At 36.3% G+C, this 20,164-nt stretch overlaps 1 protein-coding gene across 3 annotated transcripts in view; it reads left to right on the top strand.

Annotated features, from left to right (window-relative positions):
• The window catches only part of LOC129239050 (uncharacterized), a 42,835-nt gene extending 23,082 nt beyond the window's left edge, over nt 1-19,753 (top strand). For all 3 annotated transcript variants that reach the window (XM_054874323.1, XM_054874321.1, XM_054874320.1), the window contains one exon: nt 19,520-19,753. The gene's annotated coding sequence lies outside the window, so the exon portion shown is untranslated. The remainder of the gene's footprint in view (nt 1-19,519) is intronic.
• Nucleotides 19,754-20,164: the final 411 nt, after the last annotated feature.

Here is a 20,164-nt window from a genome sequence, read left to right as displayed (position 1 = left end):
ACCTTTAATAGATTCGCCTTGGCTGCAATATGCAATGGAATGTGTAAAGATCAAAATAAAGATTTTCATCACACAAAATTATTTTATTTTCATTAAATAAAAGAGTTACTCAAAACTAGAACTGATTGATTAATTTTATAAACATGATGCAAGTTCTAGTTTCTAGCTGAAATAACGCATTAATTTTCGAGATTTTTTTTGTATACGACGTCCAGAATTTTCTTGCCTATGAAGCATTTGTATGTAAAAAAAATAATTAAAAGTACTCATCTACAGGTAAACACTAAGCACTTCGAAAACCACGTAAGCCTTTTTTCGGGCAACGTAAGCCAACAATCCTCGGTGAAACACCAAAATTAAAAAAAGTTTTTTCTAATAGCGGTCGCCCCTCGGCTGGCAATGGCAAACTTCCGAGTGTATTTCTGTCATGCAAAAGCTCCTCATAAAAAAATATTTGCCGTTCGGAGTCGGCTTGAAGCTGTAGGTCCCTCCATTTGTGGGACAACATCAAGACGCACGCCACAAATAGGAAGAGGGACTCGGCCAAACACCCAAAACGGGTGTACCCGTGTATATATATATAAGCCAACAAACCTTCTGATTTACTAAGTACTGTTTCTGTCGCCATAGAACTGATTTAAATAGTTAAAACAAAAAATTGTAACTTAAGGTGTCCTGGTAGTCGCGAAAATTAAGGGTATTTTCAGGATTTTTGTTTTTGAAATAAAAAAAGGAAAACGATATCTAAAATTTTTAGGCTTTTTATTTAACTTCTTTTACATACAAAAATGAAGAAAACATTTTTTTAAATTTTAATAATTTTGAAAATGGCACTGAAGTTGACCCTCCCGAAAAATTGGACCTACACGGTGTTGTCCATTTCGGCTATTCTATTTATCTGAAATACAAAACCCAACAGAAATTATTAATCAGTATGGCTATAGCTATGTCCCGTACAAGAATAAAAAAAATTTGATAAAGTGGAGCGGTTCTGAATTTGACACTCTAAAACTTGGGTTTCTTTTTCAGTTTTTTATCAAAAAAATACAAAATAATTGAAATAATAATATGATTATAGTATTTCAGAGGATTCGGTAGAATAGGTTTTTTTTTTTTGGCAACATCAGGCCGAAAAAAGTAGTTTTATGATAATTGAGTTTAAAGTTTTGAAAGTTGGTATTTTCCATTGAAGCCGACGCGTGAGGAATCTGACTCTACCTGCTAAACTGACTGTAGAATCAAAAATACTGGGAGTATCCTTCCAAAAATTCGACGGCATTTTCTTAAAAGTATAGGCTTTATCAGAAGCTTATATCAGAAAAAAATCGATTTTTTGAAAATTCTAGACCACTTTAATGTGATTTGCTAATAACAATAACACAGATTAGCGATTATCAAAGTATTAGCCCTGTAAGCCCTGGCAGCTACTATTCGTTCTCGTATTAGTTTTAGTATAATATTATATACTTATACATATTAGAGCTCCTTATACCCGGGTATCGAGCAGTGTTACATTAGAATTAGATTAGTCCTTGTAGTCAGAACTACACGAAGGTTTGTGTTGACATCGCAATCTACACGGCGAAAGAAGGAAAACAAATCAGCTGCTCAACTGATATTATCGTCTTGGCATTGTGTATAAGTAATTTGTAAAAGTCAAATCAAAAATTGCTGAAGAAATTCAAAATAATCAAATGAATTCATTGCCCGAACCACTCGAAGATTTTCAAATAATGAGCATCGAGCACGTGAGCGGGTAGGTAGGTGAAACGTTTGTACTACCACTCTGGCACTCTCCAAGTTGCACTAAAGCGCTGTTTTGATAGCATTATGAGACCCTCAACAGGCAGATATCTACAGCCAGCCAGAGCTCTTGATATAATGGAGAAGATTGATGGGATTTAGGTTGGCGCACTGCCCAGGCTGTCGTAGAGAGGAGCGCCCAGTGTCCTTAGTCCTCTAGCTACCAAACCCGGACATTTACAGAGAAAATGCTGCACAGTCTCTTTCTCTGAAAGATTCCCGCAACTTCTGCAATGCTGGTTAAATGGTAAGCCAAGCTTTTCCACGTGTGTGCCGATCATCCAATGACCGGTAAACAAAGCTACGAGTTTGGAAATTAAATAGCGTGGAATCCCCAAGCCTTTCTGAGTTTTCCCCTTTAACAACAGTCATGGAAATGCCGATGACCGAGAAGGTCTCTCTATCCGCAAACTGGAGTTCGAGGGTCGGCCCAGGGCAATTTTTCCAAGTAGGTAGAATTGGAACGGGGGAAAATCCTCTATCTTCATTCATGGCTCCAGGATAGAATCGGGATTCGGAGCAGGGGTTTTCTATAAATCAGCCAATTTATCTATTTCTTTAAAATTGTCGTCTAGCAGCGCTAGTATTTTTCAAGTCGATCTTTGCGATCTTGCAAGCATGCAAATTGCTTAGGGAACGTGGAAGAGAGAGATATATTAAAATTTTTTCAATAGTCAAGCCGCGCTTAAGGCTCTGACGACGCCATGGTGTAGATCCAAACTACTCCTTTTAGTACGAGTTCAAATCTCTTGGGTATGCAGGTAAATTTTCTCTGATCTGGGTTCCACGACATAGGAGCATAGAGGGAAATGAAATTGCTGATGAGCTTGCCAGGAACTGAATTGGTCACCTGATAGGGTACTCGAAATAAAATAAAATTCCAGCGTTTCCTAAAATTAAATGTTTATGTGAATATCCCAATTGAAAATTATAAAGGGTGTACAAAGGTTAGGAATAGTTAAAAATCATTAAAAGGAATTTTCTGGAATTTTTCTTGCAGCAGAGTTTATCGGTCAGTAAGAGCTTTGCTTTGAAAACAAAAAATTAACTATTTTTTATAGAGAGTTCAGGGTCTCCGCAAAATAAAAAAAAAATGTTAAAAACTAAAAATGTAAACTTTTAGCACGACCATTTATATTTTTGGGACAATGTTGTAGACATTCGTGAAGAGAAATTGAACGAGAAGATTAAATAGTATCGATATTTAAACATTTCGTACCAAATTAATGGAAAAGCGCATTCGCCCCATGGGAATTTAAAGGTAATTTTCAACGTGTTGGCGGCAGGGGTAAATATTAAATAATAAATAAAAAAAATAGATGTATCATTTTGTTGGCCATGAAACAAATTTAGCTTCAAGAAAAAAATGGATTTTGAGCCACTCTAACGCATATACATAAATCTCTAATCCCACTCTGTTACGTATGTTCGCACTAAAAAAGTTAAATAAAGCACTGGCGGGCTTCTCACAGTTTCACAACTTAAAAAAATAGTAGTCATCAGTTAACAACTTATAGACTTGCCGCAAATCTGAAAAATATCAATAAGGATTTTAAATTTAAACCAGAAATGTTTGGCTTTCAAACAAATCGCTTGAGCTACCAATTGAGAAATTGATCACATTCATGTTTCATTGCTATGTACCATTCGATTGTTGTCGAAATATGACATGACAGACTTGAAACATCAAATTTTAGAAAATATTCCACTACCATTTACTAGCTACCGCACACTACGGGTGATTCTTCTTCAATTCAGGAAAATCTTCAAATGCGCTTCTATCATAAAAAATGTGTCATATAAACCCATCTGCTGTTAGGCGGCGACATGCAGCTGAAAGTACTGCCATTTGTAGGGCAACCTCGCAAAGCACGCAAATTGGAAGAGAGATCAAGGGTACACACGCACATACGTATGCAGCACATACTCTTATATGTGCATCAAGGGCAATAAATGCCACTTTGTACACGTATGCATCGTTTGCGTATGTGTGCACTAAAATGGTCAGCCTTCGCAGAATTTAATTTCCGGATGTATGTGCTCCAGATTATCTGCAGACTTGCATACCTTACACGGCTTAAGTTGAGTTAAGGAAAAGAGGAGTGAAGGCTAGTTTATTTGAGGCTCTAAAATGTATTCAATTTTCGCTCAACGGTCCGGAAACAAAGTCATGTATCGCGATATTCTGATCAATCTGCCAGTTATAGCCGGCGACATAAAATTGGAGACTTCTTTGTTTCTAAGAGCACAAATGGGCGTTGAGGTCATGATCCACCGAATAGAGGTCACACACAAGCCCATAAGCTACGTCGGTTCTATTTAACTTTGATTGCGGCAAATTCTAGTGATGCCAAAAGCGACAATCAGGCGGCACTCAAGGCGTCGTCATCCTTTGGGATTACGTCCTCGTCAGTCCTTGAGTGCATCGCGAAACTGAGAATATTAAAGATAAAAAAATAAGTAAATTATTGGCGCGTACCGAGTTCCCCTTCCTATTTGTGGTGTGCGTCTTGATGTTATTCCACAAATGAAGACATCTACAGTTTTAAGCCAGCTCCGAACGGTAAATAATTTTCATGAGGAGCTTTTTCAAAGTGAAAATATACTCGGAGGGTTGGCCATAGCCTGCCTAGGGACGACCGCTATTAGCAAAAACTGTTGCTATGATTTTCCTGTTTCATGCACGGAAATTCGAACTTACACACTCCTAAATGATAGTCACGCCCAACTCATTAATATTTCTGAATATACTGGCATATGCACCATCGCATCCGGCTCATATGGGTCCCCGAACATAGGGTTATACCTAGGAATGAAGTAATGTATGCATTGGCTAAAGAAGCTGAGACTTCGTTATTAATAGAATCCAAGCCGTTCCTTCCACCGTCAAGGAGGAGCTTTGAAGCGCAGAGCAAAGGCTACGAAACCGAAGCTGGTACCAAAGTATATGATACGCCAAGTCATCATTGGGAGGACACAATCAGAAGAGATTAAGTCATATCATAAACCTCCTTAAAGATAAATTGCTCACGGGTATTCTCACATCTCATTAAATGCTCACGGGCATTCTTACAGGTCACTGGATCACAAGCTTGGCATATTGTCCACTGACTTCTGTCGTTTCAGCGACCAATTCCCGGAAGCTCCAACATACGTTCTTCTCGAATGTGATGCTATAGCAAAAAGAAGGATACGATATCTCAGCCGGATGCGGCCGGAAGAAAGCAACATGCACTCAGCCTAGACTAGTTCCATCCTAGGTTTACGAGTATTAAGACAGCTGGGTTGTCCATGAACTTTAATTTCAAATTTCGTTGCTATTTGGTGATTTTGTTGTATTGGAGGCGTGTTTGAAGTGTGCCAAACGGTTGTGCAAATTTTTGTGTAAACTTTTGGGGTCATCTTTTTTTCGCGACTTTTATCTTGTGACCTATTGATCCTAGAAAAATATTAATAGGACTATGAATAAGTTCGTGCGGTTTTTTTCGAAATTTGAAACTTTATTGACGTAAAATGGTTACAAATTTAATATTCAAAGTATTGTCCATCGCTTACTACTACTTTTTCCCATCTTTCTGGCAATTCACGGATTCCCTTTGTGAAAAATTCGGTCGGTTTTGCCGCAATCCACGAATCGATCCATTTTTTGACTTCATCGTAATTACGGAAGTGCTGGTCAGCCAGGCCATGTTGCATCGATAGTAATCGGATGGCGCAAGGTCTGGACTATACGGCGGGTGGGGTAGGACATCCCATTTGAGCGTTTCTAAGTATGTTTTGACCACTTGTGCAACATGTGGCCGAGCACTGTCATGTTGCAAAATAACTTTGTCGTGTCTATCGGCGTATTGCGGCCGTTTTTCTCGCAGTGCTCGGCTCAAACGCATCAATTGTCGTCGGTAGACATCCCCCGTAATCGTTTCATTCGGTTTCAGTAGCTCATAATACACAACACCCAGCTGGTCCCACCAGATACACAGCATAACCTTCAGGCCATGAATATTCTGCGCCGACGTCGATGTTGAAGCATGGCCAGGGTATCCATACGTTGCCCGACGTTTTGGATTGTCGTAATGGACCCACTTTTCATCGCCAGTCACAATTCGATGCAAAAAACCCTTTCTTTTGTGCCGTTGAAGCAGTTGTTCGCATGCCATAAAACGGCGTTCAACGTCTCTTGGCTTCAATTCATACGGCACCCAATGGCCTACCTTTCGGATCATTCCCATGGCTTTTAAACGTTTGGAAATGGTTGATTGATCAACTCCCAAAGTTTTTGCAACCTCTTCTTGCGTTTGAGTCGGATCTTGATCGAGCAATTCCTCCAATTCGGTATCCATGAACTTTGGCGGCGCACCCTCGCGTTCTTCGTCTTCCAAGCCAAAATCACCACTTTTAAAGCGTGCAAACCACTTCTGGCACGTTCGCTCAGCTAGAGCATGCTCACCATAAACTTCCACCAAGATACGATGACTTTCGGCTGCTTTTTTCTTCATATTAAAATAATGAAGAAGAATTCCCCGCAAAAACACATTATTTGGCACGAAATTCGACATTTTCAAGTGTGGTAAAAATATTGTTGTTTACGCTTCAAATAAAAAACTTATACTGACGTTTGTGCCTTACGACAGTAGCTCTCCAATGAATGTTTGGAAATGTGGATCGATGGAATAATAATCAAGTTACGCCATCTGTTGTAAAACCGCACGAACTTATTCATAGTCCTATTATTTTACAAAAATTGTAGGTAATGGAATGAAATTTAATAATATATTTTCTAAATATGGCGAAACTTAAATAAAAAGAATTGTAAATAATATTTGTATTGTTTTTTTTCACCATGAAAGAATAACCAAATTTTATAAGAACATATTTTTATTAAAGCTAGAAGCGTTCTTTGGAAATTCTGTCTCTTTGATTTTCTCGAAAAATTATTATTTGAATTTTTTTCTATATGGGTCGGCCAACGTTGCTTACTTGGTAGATATTCTTTACAAAACACAAACCGCCACGCAAACAAATCATTTTCAGATAAGATGTCGCTATTTGATTGTATACCTTCTACTCAAATATGAACGAGACGTTATCAATAAAACGGTCCGCGGATGACATATGGCAAAAATAAATTTTTTGTTTTTTGGTAGGACTGTTATAAGCTTACATGGCAAATTTCAGCGTGATATGTCACATAGTTTGTTTTCTGTGCTACTGTAAACAAGTCAAGCTCGAGTGTGTTCTTCGAATTCTCTATTTATAATAAATTAAATCAAAATAAATATTAGAAGTTAAGAAAATGACCCTAAATGACACACACAAAATTTTCGAGATAATACAGCCAAAGTCACTGATTTTTTGTGATTTGCTGGCAAAAACGTTGCCGTTATTAACTTTGTTTGAGATTATTTACAGCCTTATCACGCACCTCTATCCCAAGGAATGATGAATAGTGAACTTATACTTTTATCAAAAAACATAAATTATTTTAGCTTGAAGAAAAAAATCACTGATGTTGCAATTTGTGTTGCTGCTAAAAGAGCCGGAACAATGCACAGACATAGCCAAAGGGATACCAGTTTTGGCGCTTCAAACTTCAAAGACTCAGTTTGGTAGGAAATGAGAGGAAATTGCCAACAAGCTCAACGCTAATGGACTGCCACAAAGAACAGCGCCTGAGAGGAAGAAAATATTTTCTTTGCATGCAATGCAGATACATTTGGCATTGAAATAGTTTCTATTTATGTACATAAATCTGTAGGCACGTGTTTTTAAAAAGGATACAGAAAAAATTAAAATAGATATAAAACTACATACGGCAAGGAGTAACTGTAAAATATTTTATCACACTTGAAGTAGGTAGTGGTATGGGTACTCTATCTTAAAGAGTAATCAATTTAGAGGTATCGGATTTGAAATAAATCAACGAAAATTCAAATTGATTGGACTATTTTTTTATTTTTTTTTAGAACCATTCATGACATTTATTTTTTAAAGATAACCTTTCAAATATATAACTGCACCGTAAATCGTCCAGCCGTAAACACCAATTTTGAATAACTCACTGGAAGACTTCGGCCGGTATCTCATGAATAACTTTAGTAATATTGGCTTCTAATGCCTCAATTGAAGCTCGTTTATCCACAAAACATTTAGACTTTACATACCCCCACAAATAAAAGCCCAAGGGTGTGATATCACACAATCTTGGTGGTCAATCCACTGGTCCGAGATGAGAGATAAATTGCACAACGAAACTTAAATGCATTAAATCCATGGTTCCACAGGCTGCATAGCAAGTAGCGACGCCTTGTTGTGGAGATCACGGGCTTCAATTTCCGGCATTAAAAAGTTCTTTTTCATGGCACGATGGCATTCGTCATTCACTGTTACATTGGCGCCAGCCTCGTCTTTGAAGAAATATGGGCCGATGATTCCTCCAGCCCATAGGCCGCACCAAACGATTGTTTTCAATGGATGTAAAGGCTGTACGTGAATGGCTTCGGGTTGCTCTTAGCCAAAGGTGGCAATTATTTTTATTGACGTAGCCATTAAGCCAAATATGGGCCATCATCGCTATACACCATAATTTTGCCTAAGCGCGTCATGAACAGTTTTCACAGAGCGTCGATTTTCGTAATACAATGGCACGATTTGTAAACGTTGTTGAGGCGTAAGTCTTTAGATTATGAAATGTCAATGAATACTGAAAAAATTATATATTTAGTTTGGCAGTAGTCTTTCGTGATCTATCAAAAAGCCCTATTGGAAAAAGTTGTCTCAATTTGAGCACCTTTTAAAATGTTTGCTCAGTAAGCATACGAGTAAAGGACCAGTATGACATGGAATATGTGCTGATATATGGCTTAAATTAGGACGTCATACGGCAGTTTTTTGGGGCAATGTGTGCGAAAGGTGGACTTTTAAATAGATGTTGCAGAAATACTTTCTAAGTAAGGTTGCTTTAAAAATACATTATTAACAAAAGGACATTTAGAAATATGTGGTAATGACCAATTAAAAAACTGAGTGTCTTCACCTAAGTGACACTTCAGTGGAGAATTTAAAAAATTATGTACGAGGTACGACAGGGACAAGAGTTGGATAGTCTCTTCATTGTAAAAAAGTTGAGATGGACGGAACATGTTTTCAATGAGCCTGCCTTCTTATAGTGGATGAAGGAGGTTTTGATGTGGATAGAGGAGGCTTAAAAACACCAGCACCAGCGCTAGCTTTCTGAGTACTGCTAAAAAGTTTAAGCTAATTAGTATTACAAAGTTTTAACGGTATGCGACATCTACTTGGAAAAGCATTTTGCATACTCAGAGCACATAAATGCCAGCGCCGATATGCACTGGCCATCTTAAGTGCAACCTTTGGTAGGAGAGTGCCAAAACTAGAACTTCATAAGTGAATAAAACTTTAATAAACGAGTCATGTGCTGGGCCTACTGGGAATACCATGCAAAAAAAAAAAGCGTGCCGAACATGGCATGCCTCGTAAGTAGTGCGGGATTGGGTAATAAAATGTATTAAAAAGCATTTGTTTCGTTTTATTTAACTTCTGCTCAAATATGAACGAGACGTTATCAATAAAACGGTCCGCGGATGACATATGGCAAAAATAAATTTTTTGTTTTTTGGTAGGACTGTTATAAGCTTACATGGCAAATGGCAGCGTGATATGTTACATAGTTTGTTTTCTGTGCTACTGTAAAGAAGTCAAGCTCGAGTGGGTTCTTCGAATTCTCTTTTATGACTTCAATTGTCTCAAAATGTTTTCCACGGAGCAGCAACTTGAGCTTGGGAAACAGGAAAAAGTCACATGGAGCCATATCAGGCGAATACGGTGCTTGCGGAACGATATTAACATTATTTTTGTTCAAATAATCGCGAACAAGACGTGATGTGTGAGCTGGTGCATTATCGTGATGCAAGAACCATGACTTGTTGTCCCACAATTCCTTCCTTTTAAGACGAATGTTCTCGCGGAAATGCTTTAAAACGTCTAAATAATATTCAGCGTTAACCGATCGGCCTTGCGGAAGGAACTCCGAGTGCACCACACCTTCGTAATTGAAAAAAACAGTCAGCATAACCTTAATTTTTGAGCGACTTTGGCGTGGTTTTTTGGGTTGATGTATAGCCCTCTTTGAACGATTTGTACCACTGGAAAACACGTGCACGCGATAGAGCAGAGTCCCCATAGGTTGTCTGCAACATTTTTAAGGCGTCTGAAGCCGAAATTTTGTTGGAATAACAAAATTTCAAACAAATTCTTTGTTCAACTTGAATTTCCATCGTTAAATTCGAAGAACACACTCGAGCTTGACTTGCTTACAGCAGCATAGAAAAAAAACTATGTGACATATCACGCTGAAATTTGCCATGTAAGCTTATGACAGTCCTACCAAAAAACAAAAAAATTATTTTTGCCATATGTCATCCGCGGACTGTTTTATTGATACCGTCTCGTTCATATTTGAGTAGAAGGTATATGATTTTGCTATAGTATGAACTATGTTTTTATAAAAAAAATTAAAAAAAAACGAAGAAAATATTGAAAAATACGGAGAATTATAAATAAATTGTCAAAGATTTGCACTTCTTGGACTGCTCTTACTGTGAACACAAAAAAATGTCAATTAAAAATAAAAATTTTTTCCCATCAGTTTTAAAAATTTTATATTGGTAACTGTTTTATTAAATCTACCAAAATGTGAACAAAATGTAAGCTACCAAAAATGGTAAGGAGGTAAGTCCATTAGTCTTATAGTTTTTGCTGCTTTGTTTATAGCAGAGATCTTAGCTTGTAACTCGCTACACCGGTTTGGGAGTCTAAAAGAGCAATTTAAGGATAATTGTTCCGAGTTTTATTGTTTATGTTTTTGCCGTCAGTATAAATGTCGCTCCCACTGTCATCTGGTTTGCCAATCCTTTCTGTCGGGTATTCGTATTTTATAGTCATTGTTCAGATCTATCTTGGGAACCAGAAAATCTGTTTTCGATACGTCTTGCAAGTGTGCCACAGATAGTAGAACTGATACATGACCGTGCGTGTTTTTTTTAGCATGCCTGAAAGCAGATTTGGCCGCTATCACTTTAGCACATAAAGGGTTTTCCAATAAGAGGTATTATTATTCCCGTAAAAAATCAATAGTTTCGTTGCTTGTGTGGCACGTAGCGCCGTCTTGTTGAAAATAAACGTTGTCCAGATCAATACCTTCCAATTCGATCTCTGGATTGCGCTCCATTCAACCACGTCGAGCATAGAGAGGCTTTTTAACAATAACTCTTGGATTTTCTGAGCCCCATATCCGATAATTTTGCTTGTTGACGAAGCCACCGAGCTGGAAATAGGCCTCATCACTCAAGATGATTTTTCGAAGGAATTCCGAATCATTTTCATGCATTTCAACGTTCTTGTGTTAACTGGACTTTATAAGCCTTAAGACCCAAATCTTTGTACAAAATACGGTGTAATGACGTTTGTGGAATGCCTAATTCCAAAGAACGACGAGGAATGGACAAACCTGGGTGTTCTTCAACACTTTCGGCACCAACAGCACTATTTTCGGCTGTTATTGAGCGACATGCAGGGGTTTTACTCTTCACATCACTAACTTGTCCTAACAGCTCGAATTTTTCCACCAATTTTTGTATTACGGTCCGACAAGGTGCTTCACGATGACCCAAAAATGTTCGAGTTTTACGAACCGTCTCTGCCAAATTTTCACCAAAGTTACGGCGAGATAACTTCCCATATGGAGTTCCTCTAGTAACTGTTTTTCCTAGATTCCCGGTGTTTAGATCACGGTGATTACTGATTACTCTGTTAGATAGCATATTGTCTACCCTTGGAATAATCTTTTCGTTCATACCCATGTTCGTCAACGCTGAATTTATCGATTTCACATTAACATTGTTGAACGTTCTTTCGATATCCAGAAAAGCCGCCAAAGAGAATTGGGTGTACCCTAAATAAGCCTAAAGTATGCTTCAAAGAAACTGTTTAGACATATATCGATATATATCGTATATCGATAGCTCTTAAAGAATTTTAATGCAAATTGTATTCGCCTAGGCTTCTTTAACTGTGGACATAAATCGCCTCAAACTGCAAAAAGTGAGGGCGAATGTATTTATGCTACAAGAAAATACACATTTATACTACCCTACATTACCATGAACTCTTGATGTCAAACTATATAACTTGTATTTTAATAATAAAGAGCAAAACTTAACAAAAACTTATATAAAAATAACAAAAACAAGAATACAGGATGATCGTGAAAAAGCAAAGGAAAAATATGAAAGCACGCGCACATGTAAAAATAGTTACAAGCTCGTTGAAAGCGCAAAAACAAAAAAAGAAAAGAAAATAAGTCTTAAAAAATGTGAGTAAAATACTCGGTTACAAAAACAAAGCAAAAACAAAAAAGCAAATAAAGAGGAGCTGCAAGTGTGCAAAATTGCGAAAGTGTAGCAGAGTATCGCCAACAATAAGGATTTCTCTAGCGCATTTCCACTTTCCGACGTAAACGGAAGGAAACTCATGCAAACAACCGCACATAAAAGGAGCACACGTTCATTTCTCCATACCTATGTACATACGCATAAGTACATATATATACGCACATACCCTGCAGGGAAAATCTAGGCTAGACTAGCGCAACAAATTCTAATTTCAAGCTGGCGAGATCGGTGGTTGCACAGCCATTCAATTAATCATCCAATTTTTTTTTTTGCGTAACTGTAATAAAATAAAATAAAAAATAATTTGAGTGATGGGAATCTTTATTTTGACCTATACGCGCTCCATTGCTTGTTTGTTTGTATACTGCAGCTGCCTAGTGCACAAGTGTCAAATGTGATTGACGTAAGATATAATATCATTTGCAAAAACTATAAATCATCGGATTAGGTGATTACTTTTGCGCCACCTTTTATATATACATTTTTTATTTATTTACTATTGCATAATTTTCTTTTGAAACACGATGAAGAAAAATGATAGTATCGCTATGATGATCCCGTTATTTTCCTATCAGCGAATTTGACAATATCAGCTGATTTTCGTATATGTGACCAGATTACTATTTTCGTAACTTTTTTAGTATTTTTGATTTTCTTCTCTAGCCCGGATATTTCCTCCTGACATTCCTCTAGTATCTTCTAATTAAAATGGGATATTTATAATTATGTAAAATATAATTTTTTTTAAATTAGTTCAATAATTCACTCAGTTCCATTTAGCTTTACTTTTTATTTATCATCTGGTCACATTGTCGGAGATTGTGATTATTGTTCTTTCGCCGTACTATTGTGGCTGTCAGAATGAAACAAGACGAATTCATTATTTTTTTTTTTTTCTAGTTTCTCAATACTTTGCTTTGACAATAAAACGTATAGAACAGTGTTGTTGGTCTAGTGCCACCACCTTGCCACTAATGAATGCGCCTTGTGTTGTTTAATATTCGTGTGTTATTTGTATGTGACATTTTTCCAAATTTATTCTTCTTCCCTCTCCGTCGCAACTGCAGTGCTGCCTAGTTTTGGATAAAAAAAAGCACTAAAATGTCCATGTAAAGAAATAAAAATACTAAATTTTTATTGAATTACTTAAAGAGATTGTCTTTATTGTGTGTATTTTTTTTTTAAATAAATGTGCTATGGTTATGTACAATAGCCAAATAGCCAATAACTTATGCTAAGAGAATTTCTTAAAAACAAAACAAAAATTATTTTTTATTATATTTGAGGTTATGTAACAAGATAAGTACTCCTCTTTCAAAAAATTCGTATTCATTTCTTTAGTATTACTGCTATGTTTTTTTTTTTTTTTGATTATTTATGCTATGAATACACACCTCTATGGCTTTAATTCGTAAGGTTTTAAATATTAAGAAGAGTGGAGAGAAGAAGATCCAACATTCTTTCATAGCCTCAGAAAAAGCAAAAAATTAGATTTACACTTTCAAAACGTCAAATTTTATAAGAATTAACAAATTTTCAATAGCACGGAAATCTTCTCAGCATAAGCTTTAAATGCAAGAGGGGGTTTTTAGCCTTTTTTAATTATACAAATATTTTTATTAACTAACAGTTTCGGTAGTTTTAAATTAAAAAAAGAAACAAACACCAAACTCAAAAATGTTCGCATTTTGGGTATAAAAAAGCTCTAAATTTATTGCGAAGAGCAAAGGGTTGGCATCACTGCACAACTTCAACAATGTGACTTCACACATTCTCTGATGGGCGCAATCTTGTTTCTTTTGTTCTTGCTTTTGAATATTAAGGTAGAAGTTTGATTGAATTAGCTCAAAATTCTCAGTGATTTTTGATACTTTTTACCCTGAAGGTATGTACTTTTTTCCCATATAACGAATGAATTTATTTATACGCGGAAAATGCACAACATCGTCAAAGAAAAAAATTTTCAAAAATCAATGGAAATTTTAAGCGTCTTCAAACTTGCACTTTGATATACTAAAATTCAATAGGCTATAAAACTGTGTACCCAAATTGAAAAAAAAAATTTCATTGAAACTTTGAGCTTCTGATGCAAAATTTGTCGAATTTCAATAAATCTTGTTCAAATTTTTAAACTTGGATTATTAAGGGTTTTGTTATAGAATGAACTATATTTTTATAAAAAAAAGTTGAAATTAAAAAATAAATAAGTAAATAGTCAAAACTAACCAATAATAATTTGCTTATACATATAATAATTTCAGGGCTGTATAAAGTGTATTTTAAACTTATCAAAAATATATGAAAATAAAATGAGTATCAGTTTTGGGGAAACATTTTTCGCTTTCTTCTCTAGCGCAGTGTAAAATTTAAAAGTTGCATGAAAGATGTAGTAGTAGCCCAGTAGCTTAACAGTTCGGAATCAATTGAGTTCCCTGCAGGGTATTTATGTACCTACATACCTAGACACGCGTACATACATATGTACACATTAAGAATGCAGTTCCACTACTTGTGCAGCTATTCTCTGGGGTGATGGCTGAGTGTGTTTGAGAAAAAGCATTTTGTGGGTGTGCAACAAGTGAACATTTTCAGTAGAGTGAATCAAATTAAATTTAAATTCGGAGCAACTTAAAGGGCACAATAAGGACATTTGCATATATGTATGGATGGATGTACACTTGTGGAAATGGGTTTTCATGCACTTCTACACATACGAGGTATACATATACTTGTATGTACATGTGTATGTATGCTTATCAAGTGCGCTTAACGAGCGGTGTAATAGCATTTTAATTGAAATTCACCGTGTTTTGTGGAGTGGATTAACAATGGGTGCGTGTATACTTATATAAATGAGTGTAAGTGTATGTTTATATTGAAATGGACGTTGGTTTTGACTTATTTGTAGATATGCTTATACTAGAGGTAGAAACTATCGATATTTGCCTGTACTACTATCGGCCAAATTTAACTCAATATATTAAGGCTTTTATTGCGTTATACTAATTTTTTACATGCTTTTGAGATGCACATATTTATTTACAACACATTTTTTTCTAAAAAAATCAGCTTGTTGTTGCCTTAAGTTTGGTGCGTCTATCATTGATAATTAACCCGATCTTGCTAAATATCCTCTCCGCTTTTTTGTCACATAATGGTAATGGTTCAAGCAGCAAATGATTAAGAGAAAAGATATAACAAGGCAACTTAAGTAAAAATGTGTTTTGGCTTAAGCATCTGAACGACATGGGAATGGAGTTCAGTCTGAAATTTGAAGAAATCATCACCGTTACAGAGTGGCACGATCGCTGTGTGCAACTTCTTACTAAAATGAAAATAAAAGCACTCAGCATGGCAAGGCAAAAAGCACAGTCAAGTGCGACGCGAATTTATAAACATTTAAACTACTCAAAAGGGTAATCATATATGAAAGAATATATGCGATTAGCTGACATTAGAACAATTTTCAGAGCAAGATGTAATAATTTACTAAAGCTTAATGCAACCACGTATGGAAATACATACCTGAAAAATTTGCACCCTCTGCAATTTATTATAAACGAGGAAGAAGTCCGGTACTGAAAGAGATCAGAACAAGATACCAAAACGCAGCGAAGCTAAATGAAGCAGAAGTAATAGATATACTTAATGGCCACAATTGGAAAAGACTAACGTGCTTTATATATGTACTCAGCCTTACGCTATAGAGAATTTCTTATTGCATAGTTTAATTTTTCAGCTGTGACAGACAAAATTGTTATTGCCACAAATTTATTATTTCTTTCCTTATGTATTTATATATTTAAATAAATAATTGTATAAATTATTAAAATATAAGATGCAATATTTACAAATAAATAAAGAATTACTACAATTACTAGAGAAAAGATATTTAATAATCTGTTCGGAAAATTTTTTTTCATAGATTTACCTTCCAAAACACTAATGGATCAGAACTACATATAATTGCAGTTGAGCTGCTTCAAATATTGTTTTTTGTAACATTTGCCGCCCTTGTTGGTAACTGGATTGAGTACTGGTTGATTGTAAAGGGTGATCAAATTGGAGATAGTTTTTCCAATAGGACTTTTTGACAGATCACGCGTGACTACTGCTAAACTAAATATATAATTTTTTTCAGTTTTCATTAAAATTTCATCATAGAAAAACTTACATCTCAACAACATTTACAAATCGTACAATTCTATTACGAAAATCGGCGCTCTGTGAAAAGTGTTCATCGCGCACTCAGACAAATTTATGATGTTCAACAAAGTGGTCCATTTTTGAGGCAACATTTGAAAAAATTTAAATTTTCGTTTTGTAAATTCGAAGAAATCTGTTTCCAATATTCCGGCCACTCTTTTTTTCGGTAACAAAACTGCGAATACTCCAGCAGATGCCGCTAATCTCTTCGCTGAGTTATTTAAATTCAATTTTGCATCAGCCTCCGACGGTGAGGAATATGTTTTCTCCGTTATAGAACCATCTATTGACTTCGGCAAGTTAGCATTGTCCACTGAAGATGTCTTTAGAGACATTACTCGACTTAAATCTTCTTCAAACACTTATGTTGATGGTCTGTCTGCGGTGTTATTCAAGCAATGTGATTTTTTACTATATCCTCTGTTGTTAATCTTTAACATAACACTAACTTCGGCTACTTTCATTGATACCTGGAAATTGACTTTCATTTCACCCATTTTCAAGAGCGGTAATAAAAACGATATTAGTATATATCAGGCCTATTTCAAGGCTTTCAGCCACTACAAAGCTTTTTGAATGCATCATCGAGGACAAATTGCTTTTTGCTGTCAAAAACATGGTGCGTCCGGAGCAGCATGACTTCTTTCCGGGCCGCTCAACAGTGTCTAATTTAGCTGTATTTTCGGATGATTGGACCGCTGCTTTCCAATCAGGGCACCAGGTTGACACCATTTATACCGACTTCTCTGAGGCCTTTGAACGGGTTTCCCATATAATATTAATAAAAAAATTAGCCTGCATTGGTTTCCACTCAGCCTTCTTAAGTTAGATCTCATCTTACATACAGAATCGACATTGCTTGGTCGTCGTTGCTTGCTCTGGGTTTCCACAAGGTAGTAACTTGGCCCGCTTCTTTTTGTTCTGTTTATCAATGATATTCACTCTTGCTTCTCGCCGGCAAGATTCCTACTTTAGCAAACGACGTTAAGATTTATTCGACGATTACTAGTCCCCTCGACTCGGAATTGATGCAAATTGATATAATAATAATCTGCAACTGGTGTATCAATAATCGTCTACCGCTCAATATAAATAAGTACTTCCAAATTACCTTTTCTAGGCGTGCTACTTTGTTGTTGTTGTTTTAACAGTAATGGTAGCCCTGTCAGTGTAAGGCATATCACCGGTCGTCTTCGTCTAGCTCATCTAGGGGTAGGCCCAGGAAACATGCGGTTTCGACATGTTGGGTCCAGAGGGAGAGGGGTGTTAGATGAGTCGGTTTTAGGGGGCATGTGAAGAGGTGGTTAATGTCATGCGGGGTACCTTCACATGCCGGACATGTGTTTGGAATGCCGGGGTCGATTCTGGATATGTAGGAGTTTAACCTGCTACAGTATCCAGAACGTAGTTGTGCCAGTGCTACACGAGTCTCACGGGGAAGCTGGAGCTCTTCGTCTGCAATAGGTGGTGGTTGGACTCTGATTACGGCATTCACAGGACGGGAGTTCATGAAGGTGGTGACGGTCTCCCGGTGGACGTCGTTTATTGACTGTCTAAATACTGTCCGGTCCAGTAGGTTGCGGTCAGTTTTGTCCTGGATTTCGTCAGCGTAGTCTAAAAGGTGTCTCCTGACGTGCCTGGGAGGCGGCTCAGGCTCAACAGGTGTCTGCAGGGGTGAAACCTACGGTAACATCCAAGCAGGAACTGCGTGCTGAGCAGTTTGTTATGCTTCACTACTAGGAGCTATTGTGCCTCGTTATGCAGGTCTTGAATGGGGGACATCAGGAGGCAACCGGTCGCTGTCCGAATGGCGGTATTTTGACATGTCTGTAGCTTTATCCACTGCGTGTCGCTAGTTCCGGCGACCAGACAGGCGCAGCATAGTTTAGAACCGACCGACCAATTGCCTTAAATGTCGAAAGCAACAGTTCTTTATCTTTGCCCCAAGTGCTGCCGGCAAGCGATTTGAGGACCTTGTTGCGATTTTGGACTTTAGTGGCAATTGCAATTGGCAATAAGCGTGCTACTGTTATTGACTCCTCTTATCACATATCAAGAACACCCCTGCCGCGTGTAAATGAAATTAAAGACTTGGGTGTAATATTTGATTCGAAGCTTACTTTTACTAGTCATATACATTTAATTATTGTCAAATCTTACGCCATGCTTGCTTTTGTTAGGTATCATAGTTCCGATTTCTCCGACCTTTATATGCTGAAGCTTTTGTATACGGCGTTTGTGCGTTGAAAACTGGAGTACGTATCCTTCAATTGGTCTCCGTATTATACGTACCATGCTGCTAGAATTGAATGAATCCAAAAAGTATTCTTACATTTCGCGTTTCGTAATTTTCGCTTTTTGGATCCTATCCCAACATATGAAGCGCAATGCTTATTGGTCAACTTAAAATCATTGCAGAGCAGGAGAATAATCCTATCTTTATCTTTCATTTTTGACTTAATCCGTGGTGCTGTTGACTGTCCGGTGCTTCTTGAGAGAATTTCCTTTAATATTCCGGCCAGAGTTCTGCGTAGGTCGGAGTTCTTCTATGTTGGTCTTTCAAAATCCCTTTATGCTCAGAATGGTCCTATTTCGAGAACATTAATTGAGTTTAATAAAATCTCTAAATTTGTTGAGACAGATTTTTCATTTTCAAAAGATCACCTATTAAAATCTTTCGAAATTTATTATAAATAAATAGTTTAATTGTACTTTCTTTTTTTATTACCTATTAGCCATAAAATATGTTCACTTAGTCTATAAGTATCTATTATATTCATTGGCTTAATAAATAAATAAATACGTTGACATATACATATGTACATATAACTCAAGCCTTTCTTCATTCGACTTACATGATTATTGCTTGTGACCACAAATATACGTATATATGTATATGTCCATAAGTGCTTACTATCGCCAAATGGACTTGCATATATATACGTGTGTGCGTATGTAAATATGTGTAGTTAATTGGAATTGCGCATTTTACAATAATCCTTGCTTTATTATTTATTTAAATCTTCCATTTCCGCTTGCAGGTCATCGATGGGATTAAATGCAAGAACAACAACAAAAACATCTGAAACAAGCAATTATGCTCTAATCTCTCTCTAATAACCGCGACGCAAATATTAGCGAAAACTTAAGTCATTAATCAACAATGAGAGAGAAATGGGAAGGACACTCATACCAACATACACTCGCAATCAAACCAGAAAAATAAATATTATTTTCATGAGATAATAAAAAGGAAGTATTTAATTATTATTAAATCAGGAATTGATAAATTAGTGAATCTATATTTAAAATATGTGTAGATGTGCTTTTTTGAATGACACACACATATGTAAATGCACATTCATATACAAGCCGAGAATATACGGAAATATATGAGAAGGGAAATGCGCTTTGCGGAAAATATATAAAACGAAAGTAGGGAGACTATAAGGGTACTAAGAACAAATATGTGTTTATTTAGAAATTTATTCCAAACGTATTTTGATTGGCATTAAAGAGTTTTTAGTATTATGAAACTTAAGCAACTCTACTAAAAAATTATGAAAATATATTTAAAAATGTTTAGATTTTAATAAAGCAATACACAGCAATAAAAAGTAATTGAATGTAATATAATACAATATGATAGGTAAAATACGATAAATATAATATTATTTCATAAAATA

The sequence above is a fragment of the Anastrepha obliqua genome, chromosome 2 (assembly GCF_027943255.1).
Source record: "Anastrepha obliqua isolate idAnaObli1 chromosome 2, idAnaObli1_1.0, whole genome shotgun sequence".
NCBI classification, from domain to species: Eukaryota; Metazoa; Arthropoda; class Insecta; order Diptera; family Tephritidae; genus Anastrepha; species Anastrepha obliqua.
This window is presented reverse-complemented; position numbering and strand designations above follow the sequence as displayed.